This window comes from Corylus avellana, chromosome ca5 (genome assembly GCF_901000735.1).
Source record: "Corylus avellana chromosome ca5, CavTom2PMs-1.0".
Lineage (NCBI taxonomy): Eukaryota > Viridiplantae > Streptophyta > Magnoliopsida > Fagales > Betulaceae > Corylus > Corylus avellana.
The window spans coordinates 6410120-6433855 of record NC_081545.1 but is presented as its reverse complement, the minus strand read 5'-3'; the positions used below and the strand labels follow the sequence as shown (position 1 = coordinate 6433855).

Genomic DNA, 23736 nt, shown 5'->3' with positions numbered 1-23736 from the left:
TAATATGAGACTAAAATCACGTTAATACCTTGTTTTCTCTTTATTTAAAATACATACGGTGGAAATAGAGATAGAGATTCTCATGGTACCATTTTTGTGGCCTTTTTTTTTTTGTTAAACGAGTGATGCAGATTGAATGGTAGAAATTTTAAAATCCTTTAAAGAAACTAACGGATTCTTTTATTAAGCTGGAGTATATTTGACTAAAGTTTTATTAATTCTCTTTTCTTTTCTCCTCGTTCAGGCGGTTTAGCTATATATATATATATATATATATAGATCAAGGCCTACGACACTTTGTTGCAAGAAGCACTGCAAAATAATTACAGATTACCAAAAACATACTTTTAACAACGTTGGCCAAAATATCATTTAGCCGGATGCGTGGAATGTTCTAAGTGCATGGTCCCAAAGATATGTTGTCACTTGTCAGTCAAGCTGTCGAGGAGGAGACGTAGGTTTATTGGTAACATATATAGTCCGTAACGTCTGCATCAAAATGTGAAACACATATAGATGGGTACGTACAGATTTTTATTTTTTTTTGTCCAAAAAAAATATTTATAAACAAATCAAATACAAAACAATTTTATCTCTCACTCTCACACACACACACACATATATATATAATACTTTTTCAATCTAAAAATAAAAAATATCGCACAAAACATATTAAGAAAACCAATAATTTGAAAGCAGAGCTGATCAAGGCCAGAAGTTTGGAGTAGACAAAATTAATGTCATTTAAATCGTATATACACATTAAAAAAATAGTAAGTAAAATAACAAATAATGCATTGGCAAAAAAAAAAAAAAAAAAAAGTTCCACAATTACAAGGGCTTATGCAGGATATGAGTGCGTGGTTGTGAGCTGTCGTCTGAGATGTATATATGGGTTGTATAGGCCGTGATAGCAGAATTGTATAGAAAGCTGTTTGCTGTTAAGATTGCTTTGTTCCTTTGTGTTTGTATTGTTTTGCTGGTTTTAGATGCCTTTTTTTCTAGTCTTCTTTGTTGGTTATTAGTAACATACTTTTCCAAAATAACATTTAGCCGGTTGGAATGTTCTAAGTTGTCCCAAAGATATATATGTTTTGTTGACATATCAACAGAAGTAACATGTTGACCAACAGAGTCCCACCTATGATTTCAAGGGTTATGCTGTGTATATAGATATAAGTATTTTTTCACATCTATTTTTCACATCCATGTTAAAATAACAATTGAATTAATATAAGATGAATTTTTATTAGATTTTAATTTTATGATAATTTTAAAAGTCACTTATGGATATAAAAAAAAATATTAATTAAAATAAATAAATAAATAAATAATGAGTGTGCTTGTATATATGACTGGACTAGTTTGTCAGCCATGCTGTCGAGCAGGAGACGTAGGTCTATTGACAACATATATTGTTCGTAACGTCTGCATCAAAATGTGAAACACATGCATATATAGATGGGCACGTACAGATTTTTTTTGTCCAAAAAAAAATATATTTATAAACAAATCAAATACAAAACAATTTTCTCTCTCTCTCTCTCTCACAGAGATATTTTATTTACATGTACTCAAGAGAAGTTCGTGTCCCAATTCCAAATGATGTCTATCTCATATTAGATAATAACTTTTATAAGGTCTTAGCATAAATCAAGATCTTTGTGCCATCCAATGAAGGCATACAAAATCAGCGTGAAATACTTTAACAAAAATGAACAAAAACACATGAATTTTATTCGTTAAGACCTCATACGCCTTAAAATAAAAGATCTTGAGAATAAAATTTTCCTATTCATCCTACCTATACCAACCACCAGCCACTAGATCTCACCGCCGGCCAGCCTAGACCACGCTGGAGACAACGCCAACCAGACCACATTAACAAGCTCAAACTCTGCTCATATTAAGAGTTTTTTTTTTTTTTTGCAATATGCTCTGCTCTCAATGAGAGAGAGAGAGAGATGTGTATATATATATATATATATATATATATATATATATATATTCGGCGTGGAGGAGCGCTGTGGGCGGCGTCGTGGCCGGGGGAGGTGGCGGCAGCAAGTTTGGGTAGATGAATAGGAAAAGTGGGAAATAAGTTTTTTAGGCGAATATGAGTAATATGAATATAAAAATCAGGTGTTTTTGCTTATTTTGCTTAAGGTGCTCCATGTTGAATTGTTAGACTGTTATTGGAGGGCACAAAGTTCTTAATTTGTGTTAAGACATTATAGAAGTTATTTTTCTCATATTATCACTACCAGATCCAAGCTCTAAAATTTTGATATTGTGTTTTAGCTAATATGAAACAAAAATCATGTTAATACCTTGTTTTCTCTTTATCTAAAATACATAATTTTTTTTTATTAGCAACTTTGATGTAGCGTGGCGTCATGGGTTACAAAGACAAACAACAAGAAAGAAACAATTCTTCTTAAAAACTTTGAGTCTATCAAGGATTCAAGGAAAACATAAAAGAAAACTCAACCTTAGAGTATTTCTCATTGATAAACCCATCATAATAAAAATCAACACTGCTTCTTACATATTAGGTCTATTGTATTTATAACAATAATTAAGCAAATTTGGACCAAAAGTAAACCTAAGCCTATTATGAAAATTTATAGAATAATAAAGGAAAAATTACAATTAAATAAAATCCTAATTTAAATAACATAAATAATAAAATAAAATAAAATATATTGGATTGCTGGATTATTTGATTTGATAGAATAAAATATTCATTAAAGTTCCCAATAGGGCAATCAAGTCTTTCGTTCTTGGATTCTTGCTTTTATTTCCATCCAGCTTTCCAATCTCCTTTGTAGCCCCTTTTTACCCAGGAAACATCGAAATTAGCTAAAAAAAACTTAACTTTGTAGATCTTTGAATTAGCTTTCTAAAGCCACCAAGCTTACTCAAATCCGATATCCAAAACTCGAGAAATAACATTTTTAATAAAACTCATCAAGTACAAATTCCGCCATATATACATCAAACTTTGAGGTAAACACTTGGCCTTATTTATTTATTTTTTAATGACATATAATACATTTTGGTTGGTTAAAATGCATTGGCAAAACAAAGTTGCGAATAATTCTAAAAGGCTTATTTGTGTCTTACTTATGTCCTATTAGAATTAATGATGTAGCTATTAAAATTACCCTTTGATTAAAATTCAATAATGATCGATCACAAGGTCAATAATAATTTTAATAACCACATAATTATTAATAGGACACAAGTAAAACATAAGTAAGCCTTTTAAAATTACTTCAAAATTGGACAACCACACTGGCTTATGTAATAAAGACTTGACTCATGAGGAGACGTGGGTTTACTGCCAACCTAGGATCGATTGGTGTTTGTCTTGCATCATCCAAATGTGGGCAGAGATGATGAGTTTTTGTAAGCCACTCGTAGAGGAAGATATTTTCGTTGACGAATAAAATGTTGCAACACTCAAAAATTAAAGAGACTTTGAATCATGAGCTTGTGTGAATGGAATTCAAAGGTGTCGCAGGTACGTCATGTTGGAATATATTCAATGTATTTTGATATTTATAATTTTATATGATTGAATTTATACCAAATTTTGTAATAATTTCTTTTTTAATATACAACGTCAAATAATTACTCAAAAACTCATCTTAAAAAATTTTTATTGTACAAATAAGTCAATATATATTTATATTTCTTAACATGTTCGTAAAGTAATAAAAGTTCCAAAAAAAAAAAAAAAAGCAATTGACGGAAAATAGTCCATCCACATGAAAATCATAAAATAGTCAGATAAAATAAAGCTATGACTTAGCTTGGCCTATGCCAACGCTCCCTTGTATCTGTAAAGGGATGACAAGTCTTTGATCGATTGTCAACAGTAGCTTTAAGTTTGTCATTTTAATGCAACCTAGCTAGCTATGACTTGTCATTGATTTGTCAACAGTAGCTTCAAATTTAAGGACCACCCCCTTTGACCCTTCTCCATCCAGAAACAAACGTCTACCATTAGATTTCAGTGGATGATGTGGAATGGTTTCTCTATCTGATGTGTAGTTTTGTTGTTGTTTTATGAGTAGAGGTGTACGTACATATAAAATAAGTAAATAAATGATGAACTTTCAGATATTCGAAACATACCCAAAAGCTTCTCTGCCTCAAAATGAAAATGAAAAATTATGATTTATTAATGAGCTTTATGGCAAAGAAGGGATTGTTGAGATACAATAGTACTGCTTCCTACAACCACTCTAACAAAAGGAAACAGCCAAACAGGCAACCAAATTTGTGGGAGTGATCTAACTAAGAAGTTGGCCTTTCATGGAGCATTAAAGTTCACAAGAATGCCAGGCTAGCAGCATAGCATGCAATAACCATACAATATTTCCTACTCCTTATTTCATATCAACAACACTACTACTGTACGTTTAGATCTCCAAGCCAGCATATTTTCCTTGAGGAGACAAGTTTTGGAGTAGTGTTGAAAGTACTTACACCGAGTGAACAGTAAAACAGATTTACTGTTTTTAATTTTTTTTAATCTGTACATACTGTTTATAATCCAGAATGAATATTGTTCACTCAAGCCGGATGTGATGTATATCATTACTCCACTTTTTGTGTTATTTTTATTCTTCAAAAACCCCATCTCATCAGTAATAAGAGAATTGCCTCTATTATTTTTAATATAGTTGGTTTTCTTAACACCTTGGATAAGATCGAATATGGATTTTCATACTCACAATTAGATTACTATTACCAGTTCATTGACAGCTTTCCCACAAATTTTTTTCCCTAATTAGGTCTCTCTCTTGACATGAAAGTGATAAAAATCCAAGATTTTTTCTATAACAATACTCGTGAAAGTTAGTGATTTGTTGTTTATCATGAACAGAACGGACTTTGATGTGTGTGTTTGCTTATAGCTAGGAATGTGACTCCCATGATCTTAGCCTTATAACAGCCGCTAATTCATTTCAGTTTAGACCCCACCTTAAACCCATGAGTCATGACTACCATATAGCCATGGCCCATGGACACTAGGGTGTTGAAAATTTTCAGCATCGATCTTAACGAAGAAAGGTACCATTTTACTTTTTATTTAAATAAACTAGCTTAGAATGTGCGTAATGCGTAGAATTATTCATTATAATTTAATTTTAAAACTTAAAATACATCTTCATTGTATTTTTTATTATAGATCAAAAAAATTGTGTAAAAAAATTTATCCTGCCTATTTTAATAAATTAAAAAAAAAATACTAGAGGTTATACAACAATATATTGGTGAACATAGTGACACAATTACACATAAAGTATGCATGAATATATAAATCATATAAAAATATACTCTCATAAGAACCATATATAATTTTAGTTTTAATCCATATAAATTAAAACATATTAAAAAATTCACATGTGTAATTTAAAATGGAAAGAAGAGTAAAGAAAAAATAAAACAACAAGAAGAAAACCTTGAATGAATTAAAACATAAGACCCTTAAATCATAAGACCCATAAAACATATTAAAATATTTGTTCTCATAGGTGTAGTTTTATTTCTTTCATCAAAGAAAGAGATAAAAAATCATGGAAGGAGTATTGGAAAACAAAAAATAAAATAAATAAATAATAAATAATAATGAACAACAAAGTCAATTAAATTTACAAAAGAACAATAAGAAATTTGAATGAAAAATAATATATAAATTACAACAGAAAATAAGAAAAAAAAAAAAAGGAAAAACAAAACAACATGAAATAAATATCTCGCTATATATTTTTCATAGTTTCAATGAAATTCAGAGTTATAGGAAAAAGTATATCAACAGAATCTAAAAATTCATACCTCGTACCTCTTTTTCACTATTATTTTCTTGAATTCAACGTAAAATTTACAAAAGAAAAATAATAAATTTGAATGAAAAAAATTATATAAATTAGAACAAAATATAAGGAAAAAAAAAACAAAACAAAACGAATAATGAAATAACATAACAACATATATAACTTAAAATGAACTGCTTTTAGGACACATAGGAAAAGAAAAAACTACTCAATAAACATCAATGTAATAAAATAAAAAAGTCATACCTCAAACCAAAAATAAGGATAGGAAACTCTCTCTCACTATCATTTCCCTAAATTCAATGTCGTCATTTTTATTGATGACTTCTGAAGAAATGTTTGGGTTTATTTTATGAAGAACAAGTACTGAGAGGTTTTCACCATCTATAAGCAGTGAAAAGTACAGGTGTAAAATTAGGCTAGAAGAAAAGTGAAGTAATTTAGATTCAATAATGAATTGGAGTATAAAGACACTGAATATTCACTACAAGAAATTAGCTCTTTAGGGGCGACTTTAAGTCGCCCCTAAAGACCCTAAAGTGGACGCTGTTGGCAACAGCGTCCACTTTTCGACCCTAAAAGTGTCGACCCTAATAGTCCGACCCTAATGATCAAACGTCTGATCATCAGGGTCCACTTAAAAGTCGACCCTAATGATCACTTTTAGCGTCCACTTTATCGCCCCGAAAAGTCGCAATGTTTGGACCCTAAAGATGATGTAAACGGGAGCGAAAGTCGACCCTAATAGTCAAGCAATAGCGTCCACTTTTAGTTAACCATTAGCGTCGACTTTATGGACCCTAATATCCCTTTTAAAAAAATAATAATAATAACTATTAGCGTCCAAATAAAAGTGGACGCGGATGGTTAAACCATTAGCGTCCACTTTTGTGGACGCTAATGGTCCTAAAAAATTAAAAAAAAAACTAACTATCAGCGTCCACTTAGAGTCGACCCTAATGATGACTTTTAGCGTCCACTTTATCGACGCTAAAAGATACATGTGTTTGACTCTAAAGATGATGTACACAAAAGAATTAGTCGACGCTAATAGTTGACCATTAGCGTCCACATTTGTGGACGCTAATGGTCCAAAAATATTAAAAAAAAATTGACTATCAGCATCCACTTTTGAAGTGGACGCTGATGGTTGACCATTAGGGTCGACAAATATCGACCCTAATGGTCCTAAAAATCAAAAAAAAAAAAAAAAAAAATTTCGCAGCATCAGTATGTTTTCGAAATTTTGGGATCGATCGCACTCCAAGTGCGATTGATCGCAGCATCAGTAGGTTTTCGGAAATTTGCGATCGATCGCACTTGGAGTGCGATCGATCGTAGCATCAGTAGGTTTTCGAAATTTTGGGATCGATCGCAGCATCAGTAGGTTTTCGAAATTTTGGGATCGATCGCACTTGGAGTGCGATCGATTGCAGCATCAGTAGGTTTTCTAATGATTTCCAGTTCAAGTGAAGAACAATTCACACAAATAACATCAAAAGTCAACTGACTAGTCTTAGCAAAAAGAGTCACTAATAGAGTAAGATCTTGAAGGCTTAAAATATATCATATTTGTAACTCTGACAAATGACAACTAAAAGGCCAAACTGCAGTCCATTCTTATCCATGCAACACATATCAATTGATGTTAAAAATTAGACTTTTAGTCAGCTCATTATTTATCAACCCACTTAACTTGTCTCAAGAGTCATGGAGAGATGAAGACCACATGAAATTAGTCAAAATACAACCACCAACCTCTTGTTGAATGTGGACACCGAAATTTCCAAATACAATGTTCCCAGACGCATCTTTAGCATTAGTTTTCTGAATAAAATTCTGCATCAAAAAACAATAACATACTGAATTTTACTCTTCATCTTGGGGAAAAATATAATGAAGAAGTTATAAGATCTATGCAATGCAATGAAATGAACACAGGCAGTTTTTCACAGTATTTCATGAAGCCAAAAAAGAACTGCACAATTAAAATCTCCTGATCAATTAATAGTATTCAACCCAAAAGCGAAAATATGAATTCCTTACGTAACTCACCTGCCGTGCTCCCCCTGCGACACAAATAACAGCCGAACCCTTTGTCTCAATCAGGTATTTCAGATGACTCAAAACACCATGAGGCCCGTGCAAATTAAAAGATACCTTAGATGTGCATATCAGTAGAATCAGTAACAGCTCACAAAGATAACTATCCAATTAATTGCTAGTAATAAGTACCTCATGAATCAAACATATGTCAATTTGTCCACTAGCTAGGGATGCATGCATAGCTATATATCTACTGCTACGGCCCATCAATTTGACAATGCCAACACCATGATAAGCATTGTGCGCCTAACAAGATTGAGGCCAAAAAAAAAGTTCACTATGAAGAAACCAACACTAAAAGAATTCAGCAGGAAAACTTATCCGGAGAAACATAACTCCATGCATGGGCAAATAAAATGCACGTAGAGTACCTCTATAAGAAACATTGCATTTATGTTTAAGTACACAACAACATGATGAATCAATTAATATATGAAATAATCAAACTAATCTAAATGCCCACAAGAAACATAACTCAAAATGACTAACCTCATCAAAATCATAAAAAATATGTGAAAACTGCCCCATTAACCAAACCTGCCAAGGGAGAAAACTATTAAATATATGTTTTACAATTCATGGGCAGCAAAATTCCAAAACCCAAAATAAAGTACTTATCTGCATTCTCTTCCTTGCCAATTCATCCTCATAAGCAATTTGAGTAATCTACCACAATGAACCAATATATAATATCAAAGACAATGAAAATGAAACCCAAAATGATAGAGAAAGAGATACTAAAAATGTGTTTCTTCATGAAATATATTAAAGCGAGAACCTGCTTGGGCGGTTTAACTTTCTTGTACTCTTGTCATCCTGCATACACTTAAAAATAAAATTTAGAAAGATATTATTACTCCCTTGCATTGTTTACTCAAAGTTCTTTAACCTTGATAACCATGTCAAGGGAGATTTACTAACTCAAAAGTTGTTGAACCAAAAATTTTGCGAATATCTTAATATAATATAAACCAAATAAAAAGTACCAACAAATATACATTACCAAACAGATCACGATCAACAAATAGTCAAATACACATTAGCAAATAGAAAGTACCAACAACTATCCAAATACATAGTATCAAAAAATATATCACAAATACATGCTATCAAAGAGTACATCCTAAATAAAGTTATTCCAAAGCTCCCTCAATTGTTGGCTTCACTTGATGCACCTCCAAGCAAGCTCCCTCCAGACCTAATAGAATAAAATTTCATATAATGATCAATAAGCTTTTTAACGATTACTTAGTATGTGTGTTTTTGTAAAATTAATGCATAGGTAAAGTTTCACTAACCCTCCAATACGTGACATTAAGAACTCAACAGTGGCTTTTAATTTGTTCGTTTCCTCAACGTTGGCTTGCAAATTCTCTCTGTACTGATGAAGTTCAATTCTAGTCTGTTGAAGCTCGCTTTGAGTATCTTCTTGTCTTTTCCTACACTCATCGTGGTTGTCGAAGTGGGTGAACGCTTGAGATGAAGTTCTTAAAGGGGTAGGAATAAGACCGCATCCCATTCCTCTAACGTGCCCAGCTCGTCGGCCCCCTAGTACTTGTGTGACTATTTCTTGCATTCGGTCATCCACACTTGTTCCCTCCACATTGCCTTCCTCTAAGGCCTCACTGGTTGTTAATTCTTGCATTTGAAGCTGCACAAGTCATAGTTGGCCTTAGTTTAACATATACTTCATGCAAGTTTACTATTCATGTTCTTCACTAATCAACTTAATGATCGGAGCGTAAACAATTACTTACATATAGACTTTTGCATTTGTCGTTCACAAACTGTTTATCCTTTTTTCTTGTATGGGTAACCTCATACAGTTCAACAGGATTAGGCTTCACTTTTGTTTCTTGTTCCTACACATAATACATATAATCAAAGTTTACACTAAATAACGTTACTTTCATTAAATTATGGTACGAGATACTTACCTTTTTGTAAATGACATTGACAAATGAACAAGTCCCAGCTGTGTGATTTGTTTCCAATTTGCTTCTGTTTAGGGTATTTCGTTCAGACTTTTTCTATGAAATTTGGAAAGAAAAAAAAAACACAATTATTCATAAAATGTCTTCAAGTGCATGCAAATTATATCAATTTGAATATTCTAATCAGTATAATAATATATATTTACCTTCCATTTACCGTCATCAAATGAGTCACATATTAGGTTCCACTGTTGAGGACCATACCCTGCTGGCACGTTTTCCCTCCCAATAGCCTTAGCCTTGGCAATCCCCTCATCATCGTCTTTATCAATGCCGTCAAAATATTTCTTGTAATGATCCCTATACAAGTTCGAACGAAGCCTAGCATATGCACGACCCAATTTATTTTCAACAGCTTTGATGTGCTCGTATCGTTCCATATTCAGTGCGAAGTTTGACTGATACATAATAGATAAGAAAACAATGGTAAAAAATGTGTCACATTAATTTTCCATACGAAACATATTATTAAACATTACATTGATATTCATACCTGAACATGAAACAACAACTTGCTCTTTTCTTCAGCTGGGACCTTTTTCCATTCACCGTGATGGAGTTCGCACATGTTACGAATAATCTCCCCAATCTTGCTTGCAAACCATGATGCATTCTCGCCTACAGGTGCCCGGTGTCTATTTGGGATGTTTAGCACTACGGGACCATGCTTAAGTACATGGTCACTCAACTTCTTACACTTGGCCTTACCCCTTACACTTCTGACAGACGTGGTAGCTGTTATGCAAAACATGGTAACGTAGTAAGTTATATTTGGAAAAGTATATTGTCAAATGTCTATAACAAACCAAAATAATACAAAAATAACAGTTCATAAATATAAAATTCATGAACTTACAAGATGCAGTAGGGGCGGCTCCCTGTGAATCCAATCCTGCCACTGAGTGAATAGGATTATTAGACTCATGCGAAGGATGCCCATCCACTGACTCGAGGAGGAGGGGGGGCGAGGGCGACACATGCATATCTGTATCACCAAACCCAGAATTGAGAGTCGGACTCTCATGCTCGTCAATAAGGCCCCGGCCTTGACCTTGGCCTCGGCCTCGGCCTCGTGCTGCTGGAACACGTTTGCGTCCTGTTGTTGTCATTGTTATGATCAATCTGCTAACAAGTCAAAAACCACAAAATTATATTAGTCAATTTATAACCATATAGCATGTTCAATATTTTTGACAAACATACAATAATCATGCTAGTAAAAAATAAAAATAAAAACACCACAATATATATATATATATATATATATATATAGAGAGAGAGAGAGAGAGAGCATCAATTTCATTAAATATGCTAATACACTTTGTACTTACACCAAATTTGAGCTTATGTGTTCAACACATTTCATCATCAGATTCATATTCAGAATCTGTAGCACTGTTACTTGAAGATGATTGTTCGTGTTCAGAGTCCTCTTCGTGTTCAGAGTCTATATCGTTGTCGCTACATAACTCCTCTTCCTCATCAAAGTTTGTATAATGGTCCTCGTCCGGCAAGTTATCGTTGGCAAACATGCTTGCATCAAGTTGAATATATAATTCGTCAATTGCTATTGTCGCATCATCTCTACGTAATTGAGTGGAGGCTTCAACATTCGCTTCATCAACAAAGACCATATTACCCCCAACACATTCACCTTCCTGGTATACGTCATCACTGAGTCTTTGGTCATCTTCTGTATTATCTCCCTTTTGTACTGTTGGAATATCATAGATGTCTCTATTGATCCACTTCTGCACCACTTTCCAATTACCACCCAATTTGGGATCATCCAAGTAAAACACTTGCGAAGCTTGACATGCTAAGATGAACGGGTCGGATTCACACCATTTACGAGAAGTATTCACAATCGTGAAGCCTTGGTCCATTCGTACTCCTGTTGCACTCCCAGTGTCCCACCAATCACACTCAAACAAGTACACGAGATTTTGGCCAGGGTAACGTAACTCTAGAATATTTTTTAACTCACCATAATACTCCGTTATTGAGGTTTCGTCCTCACCTGAAACAGAAACACCACTGTTCTGAGTAGTACGAGTTTCTGCACATTCTTTTGTGTGATACCTAACCCCATTCACGATGCAACCTCTATACGAATGAACATGACGATCAGGCCCACATGCAAGATCATATAAGTGTTTTGAGTCATTGGCTGCAGTACGCCCACTATTGTATAAACGTTTATGGAACCAACGTTCAAAGTTAGCTTCATGCTTTTTATCAATGTCACGGCCGCCTTCTCTTTTGATCATATTATAATGTTCACTGCATGAAAAATAAACGTATTGGTAAATGATCATCAACCCTACAATTATAACATGTCGTAACAAGTAAAACACAAAGGCCATTACTAAACTTACTCCAAATATGAGGCCGTTTCGTTACAATTGGTAAGCACATACCATCGTGCCCTAGCAAAATCATTAGCATCCAGTGTTACTAATTTAGCTGCTCCTAACGGCCGAACTCGTTGGGAGAACACATCCAAGCGCTGGCTCATTTCTACAACATCAACGTCAACATTTCTCCGTTCACGGTTCCATCTTGTCTCAATCCCCCGAAGGTACCTGGAACAGAAGGTCAAGCTCTCCTCAGCTAAGTAACACTCGACAATAGACCCCTCTGGACGCGCTTTGTTACGCGTCCACTTCTTATATCTTCCAAGTTCTCTTTCGAACGGATACATCCAACGGTTTTGTACGGGACCAGCAAGCTCGGCCTCCCGAGGTAAATGAAGTGCTAGATGGATCATAACATCAAAAAAAGCTGGCGGAAATATTTTTTCCATTTTGCATAAAATTGTTACAATGTCGACTTTCATTTGTTTTAGGATATCAACTTTCAACGTCCGTGCACATAACTGCGTAAAAAATGTACTGAACTCGGTCAATGTTGTTCGTATTTCCGACGTAGAGAAATTTCGAATTGCAACAGGAAGCAAGCGCTGTAAGAAGACATGACAATCGTGGCTTTTCATACCCGAAATTTTACCAGGAAGCTTGTTCACACATCGACCAATGTTAGATGCATACCCGTCAGGAAATTTAACACCTTTCAACCACTCACATAAACTCTTCTTCTCATCTCTTGTCAAGGTGTACTTCGCAAGTGGCATCCTATAAGTTTCACCATTTGGCTGCACATGCAATTCTTTACGTATACCCATCAACTGTAAATCTCTTCGTGCCTTGACTGTGTCCTTGGTCTTCCCATCGATATTCATCAACGTACCTAAGATACTTTCACATATGTTCTTCTCAATATGCATTACATCTAAATTATGACGTAGTTTCAAGCTTGACCAGTAAGGCAACTCAAAGAAAATACTTCTCTTCTTCCAATTCAACACAACATCTGTGTTCTTTCTCTTTCTCCCGCTTGTTTTTCCAAATTGCAAACCCTCAGCATCTCTTAGCTGTTTCAACAATTGACTTTCAGACAATTCTTCAGGTTGCAATCTATGCTCCTCTGTACCATCGAACAAATCTCCTCTTTTGCGCCATGGATGCTCTTGAGGAAGCCACCGACGATGACACATGAAGCACACCTTATGCCCATACTTCAAATACCTGAACGATGTATCCTTATTACATACTGGACATGCAAGCTTTCCAATTGTAGACCACCCAGATAATTTTCCATATGCGGGAAAATCATTTATAGTCCATAGTAATGTCGCATGCAATTGAAATGTCTCTTTCTTTGATGCATCGTACACGCGTATGCCTTCATTCCATAAATCTTTCAAGTCATCAACCAATGGCCGCAAATATACATCAATATTCTTTCCAGGATCTGAAGGCCCTGGGATAATAAGGGGCAACATCAAATTTGGACTCTTCATACACATCCACGGAGGGAGATTGTACACCGTTAACATTACTGCCCATATGCTATATGTTGTACTCATATTACCATATGGGTTGAAACCATCACTTGCTAAGCCAAGCCGCACGTTGCGGGAATCACTTGCAAACCACTCATGTCTTTTATCAAACTCTTTCCATACAATAGAATCGGCGGGGTGTCTGAGAGTATTGCCATCATCTTCTCGACCTTCTTTGTGCCACCGCATTTCCTTGGCCATTTCTTTTGTCATAAACAACCGTTGTAACCTCGATTTTATTGGGAAATACCGTAAGACCTTTTGAGGAATATTACTTTTTCTGCCTTTGCCATCAATCCATCTTGAATTGTTGCACTTTGGGCATACCACTTTGTCTGCATGTTCTTTCCAAAAAAGCACACAACCATTCTTGCATGCGTGTATCTTATCGTAACCGAATCCCAAGTGTCGCCTAAACTGTATTGCTTCTCTATACGAGCGTGGCAATGTCTCTCCATCTGGGAGGGCCGTCTTTATCAAGTCAATCATCATATCAAACGCCTTGTTACTCATGTTGCAGAACGCCTTTATATGAAGCATCTTCAGTATAAAAGCAATTTGTGTAAATTTCTTGCAGCCTGGATAAAGTTCTCGTAAACCATCTTCCCAAAATTGGTAGAAGGAGCTTGTTTGTTCGTGATTATCAGTTGTGGGGCCCTGTGAAGTAGAGGATTCTCCGATGTTAGCATCAACAAATGTCCCCATACATACATCGTCTAACAATTCTTCAACTGCATCAACCTCCTCCATCATTTCACTTGTATGTGTGTGCATGTTTGTAGAAGTGTTTTCCCTAAAATGATCTTCTTCCCCGTGAAATATCCATCTAGTGTATGTCGGAGTAAATCCATTCATATACAAGTGACCCTTCACCTCGCTAATATGAGAATAATATCGATTTGCACAATCACGGCATGGACACTTTGTCATATCACGTGAATCAACTGATTTAACTGCCATTCCCATGAATTCTTCCACACCTTTTTGAAATCGCTCTGAACATCGCGTACTTTCCCGCATCCAACTCCTATCCATATTGATGTCCCTATTAAAGGTTATTCGTTACGTACATGTACGCACACAAGGGAATTAGAAGATCAGATTCTTAAGAATTGAATTAATAGAATTAAATGGGAGGTCTGTTCTCAAATATTAAGAGAGGGAAAGTTTAAAAGGAGCATGAGTAATGAGAGAATTCTAGAAGTGGGTTACTAGTTTAGAACAAATATATACGAAATGATGCTAGCTCAATGCGATGTTACCTAACAAAATATTCTAGAAGTGGGTTACTAGTTTAGAACAAATTTCTATTTGTAATTTATTTACTAGTTTAGCTCAATGACAGTTTTACATTTTTTAGAGAAATGTTAGCGGTCAATAAGTTTTTGATATTTGGCTTATATTCTCTTACACACTCAAGAGATCAACCATTAGACTTATGTAGTCCACCATTGATTTATGTGGAGTCAACATAAGTCCACAAATATAATATTTGATTTGTAAGATTAAATTGACTAAATATGGGAAGAATGGCAATGCTAGGGCAACGAGGATGGGTTAGGTGTGAAAGAAACCCATCCATGTGGAGCTAGGGACAAGATGAAAAATTGATTTGGAAGTATTTGATTATTGTCGGGAAATGATTATGCGGAGATAGTACACATAACACAACGTAATTTTACCATTTTTAAAAACTCAAAAACACATGGGCCACTTTCGTATTTAACCCTAATTTTAAAGCCTAATATTAGCAATTACATGAGCAAAGTTCCAATAAACTTTACTTTACTTTAATCCATTAATCCATTAAACTTTACTTTAATCCATTAAACTTAACTAATCGGAATCAGAGCAAACTGCGATCGATCGCAGGATCGATCGCAGTACCAGACACCCAATGTGAGGAACCTACTGATCCTGCGATCGATCGCAGTACCAGACACCCAATGTGAGGAACCTACTGATGCTGCGATCGATCGCAGGATCGATCGCAGTACCAGACACCCAATGTGAGGAACCTACTGATGCTGCGATCGATCGCAGGATCGATCGCAGTACAGACACCCAATGTGAGGAACCTACTGATGCTGCGATCGATCGCAGGATCGATCGCAGGATCACCCACATGTGAGGAACCTACTGATGCTGCGATCGATCGCAGGATCGATCGCAGGATCAGAAGCTGAAACTGAGAAACAGAGTACCCTGCGATCGATCGCATGCCTGATGCGATCGATCGCAGATAGGCGTTTGCAGAACATCTTCCTGCTTCTGTGGACACAAATAGAGGACCTTATACACCAGACATAGAGGACCTTATACACAAATAGAGGACCTTATTTTTGAATTTTAATCGTATTGATTAGGGAAGAAAACAAGAAGAAGAAGAAGTTGTAATGCATATTAGGGCCATGATTTCTAAATGAAAGGTCATCTAACATATATGCAATAACCTTTATTTATACAAAAGATTAATTTCATAAAATTAATCAAAATCCAGTTCAATTATTTGATGTGTTTGAGAAGAGAAAAATAAATATATAATCAAAGGTCATCTAACAGATGTGTTTGAGAAGAGAAAAATTGCAAAGATTAATTTGATCCAATTCCATTTCCTCCGGTTTAGTTAACACTTTAGAAAAAAAAAAAAAAAACATACTCATACGAAAAAGAAATCATGGGACTTAATCCAACATCTGCTAAGGACATAGAGTATGGTGTGCTCTTAAGAATTGTTGAGTCCTCTTCAAGCAAACAATTGCCTAAAATAGAATGCTTTCGTAGATCCCGCTTTTGAGCCTCTCTCTCCTATGCAATTCCGATAGTATCGTTTCTCCAAGAGCTACCACAAAGCTCTTGGACTCCTCATCTAAACCAGAATCATTGGCCATAATTCTATCCATTAACTTGCACCACCAACACTAAAACCTCTACCAGCAGCATAATCCACAAAGCTGTAAAGAGGTACCACACTCTCACCATACTTCTCAAAGCCATCCAATTCCTGCTTGGCCTTGGCCCTAAGCTCCTCTGCTACCTCCATTGCCTTTCATTTATTGGGTATTAGGGGCCTCTCACAATAGCTATGGACTGCAATCTGGATAGGAGATTGTAGCCACTAGCTACATCCCAAAACTCAATCGAACGCTTGTCATGATTCTTCTTAATTTCCCCAATATATAAAAGGGTGGAAAGTAATATCTTAAACTCAAATCTTTCAAAATAGGAAAAGCAAACCCTTTTTGTAATTTGCTCAGGTAACAGGAGGGGTGACCAAGATCCCTAGTGATAACTTCACATGCACACCATGGTGGCTCCCTGTTTGGCTTGTGATTCAAACCCTAGAGAGAGAGAGAGAGAGATAGAATCTTTCTATTGGGGAAAGATAAGAAAAAGATGATGTTGGGGCATGTCTAGTGTATAAGGATCAAAGCCACATAAAGACTGTTTGTGTAATGAGAAAAGGGGGGAATTGGACTCTCTCATGGTACATAAAGATTAAAGGGTCCTCTAATACCCAAGTAGTAACTTTGCTTTTTTCCTTTTGTGATTCTTTTGACTGCCTTCAAAATTCTCGTAGGGATATACAACTCTTTTAAGTTTCTTATTATTTTCGTCCATGAATATAAGTTTGTTAAGACGAATAATGTAAATCTTAGTATGTTTTATGAACTTATTTTATTCTTTATTTTCTACTTGTGATATGAAACATCAATTTGTCACAACATTCTATAAGTTGAGATAAACGAACCCACCTAATTTCTAAAAGGCAATGGAGGTAGCAGAGGAGCTTATACAAAAAAAAAAGCTTCATTTAAGTGATTTTTTTTTTAATTTTCTAAATGAAAGGTCATCTAACATATATGCCCAATAAATGAAAGGTCATCTAACATCCAATTTTTAAATGAAAGGTCATCTAACATTGATATAAGTTGGCCGCTTTAAAGTTTCTGCTTCATCTTTGTGAGTTGTAAAAGTTTATTAATATTATTTACTTAAGAAATACTAAAACTACACTCTCATCCCACCAAGTTGATATGACATTTCCATCGATCCTTAATTTTCGTTTCTTTGTTACCAAGGATTTATTGGTTGATGAACACTACCAAGTTAGCCTAAATGAAATGAAAATTGTATTTCTTAAGTAAATTATCAATAATTTTTTACATCAATGAATATCAATAATTTCAAATTTTAAGCACGAAATAACATCCAAGATCTCACAACATTTGTGCAAATTATCACAATCAACCAACCAACCACTATAAGTCCAATAGTCCACTATCTATCTTCCAATTAAATGTATATAGAGGTTCATGAGAAATGAAGCAATATAAGATGGTGTAAAAAAATATAAGATGGTGTAAAAAGCAACAAGTAGACAATCAAACGTACCATCTAGAACCTCTATTAGAGTTTGAATTTACAAGCAATTTCATGAGAAATGAAGCAATATTGTGAAACTAATTCATTATTTACCCATTCTTGAGCTATTAGAGTTTGCATTTACAAGCAATTTCATGATAAATGAAGCAATATTGTGAAACTAATTCATTTGAGAATGGGTAAAGAAATATTGTGAAACTAATTCATTATTAACCCATTCTTGAGCTATTAGAGTGTGAATTTATAAGAATTGTGATAACTTTCTTTACCCATTCTTGCTCCTTTTCTTTACCCATTTCTTCAAATCACAATTCATGGATATTATTGAGTGATTGAGAGGCATTTAAGGTTTGCAAGGGTTTAGGAGAAACTCATACCTGAGAGAGCTACAAGAGAGTTGATGAACACTGGAGTGAGAGCTGGCAGTGAGAGAGGTGCGCCGGAAACAGCTGCCGGAGAGAGAGAAACTTGCGTGGAGTGAGTGAGAGAGAGAGAGAGCTCGAGAGAGAGGGAGGGAGAGAGTGAGAGTGAGCTCGAGAGAGTGAGAGAGTGAGATTGAGAGACAGCGTGAGAGTGAGAGTGAGAGTGAGAGACAGCTAGCGTGAGAGTGGGGAACTAAAAGTGGCGCGCGGGAGGTCTTCAGACAATAAACAGTGCCCAAAATTTTAGAACCCCCGCCACTTTCAGACAATTCTGAAATTCTTTTGTGAACAATTAGACAGATACCACTTTTAGTTCAGCAAAATTTAGTTCACAAAAAAGCTATTGGTAAACTTTTTTGTGCAACTAAATATTGGGGGTATTTTATTTACAAAAAAAAAAAAGAAAAAAATATAAATAACTACAGTAGCCTGTCAAACTATCAAATTGTATCAAAAAGTCTACTTATTTTGTTATATTTTTATAATACCCCTATTCTTTTAACAAAGTAAAATCAAATGTACGGTTACTTTAATACGATATGAAGAAATTTGTAATTTAGGTAAACTACAATGATTAATTATTTATTATTTCTTCCAAAAAACATTTAATAAAAATAACACACGGATATCCTACGTGAATCAATTCTATTGCAATTTACAAGATGATGCAAAAGCAATCCCGAATAAAAAAAAAAAAAAAAAGATTAAAAAATAATATTTAATAAAATAAAGAATATGGAGTTGGTATTAAAAAATTAGTAGCTAAAATATAGAATTGTGCTTTGACTAGGTAGAATACATCTTACTGCTGAAGATGCTCTTGAAAGTTCATTGTAGCAGTAATAGGAAAATCTTCTATTTTACAGTGTCTATTGGAGCAAGAAAAGTTAACAAAATAGCTAAATTTAACTAAAAAGCTAGTTTAAAAATACTACTGGAGATGCTCTAAATTTTAATATTTTTTAAAATGTGTGTGTGTGTGTTTTATTTTTTTGCTTTGGTTGTAATATAATATAAAATTAAGGTTTTAGTATTTTATATATTGAGATATTTTGTTATTGTTTTTAAATTTTTGTTAAAAAAAAAATAAAAAAATGGCCTGATACGTGGACAGTTGAATATTAGATTAGTGTTGGAGACAGATGCCCTGATTTGTCAATAAAGGGAAATTCAAAAAGAAAAGAAAAAATTGCACTAGAATTATAGAATGAGAGAAGTGAAAAAGAATAAAAAATGAAGTAAATAAATATGACACTAATTTGTATGTTTATTAGGATCGATCGGATCGGATGTTTGATAGATCAAAAATGAAGTAAATAAATTATAACACTAATAGGATATCCGTGCGATCAATCGAACTAATTCATTAGGATCGACCGGATGTTTGATCGATCATTTAATCATATCGCGATCAATCGAACTAATTCATTAGGATCGACCGGATGTTTGATCGATCATTTAATCATATCGCGATCAATCGAACTAATTCATTAGGATCGACCGGATGTTTGATCGATCATTTAATCATATCGCGATCAATCGAACTAATTCATTAGGATCGACCGGATGTTTGATCGATCATTTAATCATATCGCGATCAATCGAACTAATTCATTAGGATCGACCGGATGTTTGATCGATCATTTAATCATATCGCGATCAATCGAACTAATTCATTAGGATCGACCGGATGTTTGATCGATCATTTAATCATATCGCGATCAATCGAACTAATTCATATCGCGATCAATCGAACTAATTCATTAGGATCGACCGGATGTTTGATCGATCATTTAATCATATCGCGATCAATCGAACTAATTCATTAGGATCGACCGGATGTTTGATCGATCATTTAATCATGTCAAGTTTTATTGATTGTATCCCGATCAATTTAAGTAATGCACTAATATAATAGAAAATGCTTAGAGTTCAATTAAATGTTCGATCGAACATTTAATTTGTTTAAATTTTGTTCGATTATTTGATGTTATCACGATCGATCTTACGAATGCACTAGGTTGGACCAATTGGATGTCTAATCAAACATTCAATTTCAATTGTTTCAAGTTTGATCTCACATTTGATCATATCATAATCGAAGTTGTTGTACATTATGCAATAAAAATTAAAAAAAATAATAATTGCATAAAATATAAATATATATATATATGTATGTATGTATGTATGGTGATTCTGTGATTGCGATCGATCGCACATTGGGTGAGATCGATCGCAATCACAGAATCAAACACGCGGATCCTTGGCCAAGTGCGATCGATCGCACTAGGTGTGCGATCGATCGCAATCACAGAATCAAACACGCGGATCCTTGGCCAAGTGCGATCGATCGCACTAGGTGTGCGATCGATCTCACTCGGACAGCACACCACGTGACCTATTTTAGGTCACTTTCCCCCCACCCCCACAAAAATTTCCTTCTCCCCACTGCGCCGTACACCTCTCCAACGCTTGGTCCACGCACCTCCGGCACAACTAATTCGTCCACCATTGCTAATCACTTCTACCACACAACCACCACACGGTTGTCTTCTCCGGCAACCATACCAGGTACGTTTTCACCACCTCTAGTACTTTACACCCCATTCCCCATTCCCATCAACACCCCAACCACGAGCACCTTCACGAGATTTTTTTTTTCTCATATTTCTGCAATTGTGGGTGTTCATCCACCCACATTGCTTTGTTGTGGTTGGGTTTGGATGTTTTTGCAGGGGGTTTTGAGCGAAGTTGTGTTGTTTTGCAATTTTGCCTATCTCTAGTGCACGCCAGGTGTTCGACAAAAGTCCCCAATCACGCTCATCATGCCAAGAACTCGAGCTTTGTCCTCCCGAGGGTCTGATACCCGAGCCACTTCTCCCCCGCCCACTTTTGAGGAACGGGAGCTGCTATTTGAGACCACTTTCGCCATTCGCGAAGACTTTGAAAATCTTGAGGGGACTCAATGGGCGGTCGCCGAGGTCAAGCGACGGGGGCTAAAGAAGCTTTTCAAGCCGGTCACCCCCACTGCTTACAGAAAATTGGTGATCGAGTTTTATGTCCACCTATCTCATGACTGCAGGAACATAGCTGCCATCTCTTCGAAAGTGCAAGGCAAAGCTATTGACATAACACGGGCCGACATTGCTGCTGCCCTTCAATGCAATGATGAGCAACCTCCAGAAGCCGCACAACTTGCTGACCAACCGGACAGCTTCTACGTGGCGGAAATTATTGACGACATGTGCGAAGGGATGTATGCCGATGTCCACCATAATGCCGCCAGCCGATCAAAGCTACCTCAACGGCTTTGGTTTGTGGACTCCGTATTACACCGTAATGCGTTTCCCTTGGGGCACAAAAGTCAGAGGCGGGATCAATTTCTTCAAGCACTCTACGCCTTCCATAAAGGTGCTTGGTACTCCATTCCCGACATAATTTGGAGGCAAATTTACAAATTTTGGAATGGGGTGCACGTTGGAGGAGCGAGGTCCACACATTCATGGGGGTTGCCTTTCCCATACTTAATCTCCTACATCCTCCGGAAGAAAGGCGTCAAGGGTACCGCAGCTGATGAACCAGTCACTACTACTCCCATATTTGGCATTCGCCAATGGAACAAGAGCCTCTCCCACATGCCCCAGGTAGCTCCAGCACCAGCAGCTGCTGCAGAAGAGTATGAGGCCGAGCCAATGGCCGAAGATGAACCAATAGTTGATTCAGAGGCAGCTGAGGAGGAGGCCCCGAGAATTTTTCGTGAAGCACGAAACCGCTCAGTTAGTGAAGAAATAGCGGGCCTTCGGAAAGAGTTGGCTGGCCAAAGAAAGGAGGCTCGGAAAAATAACGAATCAATGGACAAACGCCTAGGCGCCTTAGAAGAATTGATGCAGTCCATTGTCAACCGGTTGCCACCACCATCTGCAGGAGCATCATCTTCTAGACAACAGTAAGCAGGGACTATCGTCTGGCTGAAGACATTAAACTTAGCGCTCATGGGAGGCACCCCATAGTTTACCCTTTTATTTTGTTTAGTATGTTTTAAGTTAATCTTTTTATTTGTCTTTAGTTTTGTTTCTTTTGACTTGCTTTTGTGTTTTCTTATGGGAATGACCCCGTATTTGCACATCATAGATGGTTTTTGAATTGCAAGGTATCAATATATTTTCACTTAAAACTGAGATGAATTATTTTACGGTTTAGATTTTATTTTGTTATATTTAACAGTGTAAAATCTTTCCATAAGGTATCAATATATTCATCATATAATATATATACACTATTAGATCTGTAAAATTTAATATGAATTATGAAATGAGAATTAACTCTTCAAATTAGTCCATATGTAACAACTAACCAAATGGCAAATATATACAATTTAAAATCTTTCTTTAGGAGGATGGAATCGACAGTGCATATTGTGTCACTTTATTTCAAAATTTTAAATAATGCAGTGATATATATATACACAATTTTAGTAGATGTTATTGGGCAGCAATAAAATATATATATATATTTGAGCTTTTCTGCATGGGTGCGGTCGATTGCAATAACAGAAAGTTGGAATCAAACTTTCTGTTACTGCGATTGATCGCACCTTGTGTGCGACCGATCGCATAACAGAAAGTTTGATTCCAACTTTCTGCTGTTGCGATCGGTCGCACCATGGTTGCGATCGATCGCAGTAATCGAATATTGGATTTCAACATTCTGTTACTGCGATCGATCGCACATTGTGTGCGATCGATCGCAATAACAGATGGATTATTTTTTTTTTATTTTACTACGACTCTTTAGGGTCGACAAAAGTCGACCATAATACATAAGCATTAGGGTCGACTTTTAAAGTCGACCCTAATGATATATCTTCAGCGTCCACTTAGGGTGGACGCTATTAGTCATCTATTTTAATTTTTTTAATTTTTTTTTATTTTACTACGGACTCTTTAGGGTCGACTTTTGTCGACCCTAATACATAAGCATTAGGGTCGACTCTTAGAGTCGACCCTAATGATGTATATTCAGCGTCCACTTAGAGTGGACGCTATTAGTCATCTATTTTAATTTTTTTAACTTTTTTT

At 35.6% G+C, this 23736-nt stretch overlaps 1 pseudogene; it reads right to left on the bottom strand.

Annotated features, from left to right (window-relative positions):
* Positions 1-23736, bottom strand: part of LOC132181655 (probable terpene synthase 12) — a 56109-nt pseudogene that overhangs the window by 7918 nt on the left and 24455 nt on the right.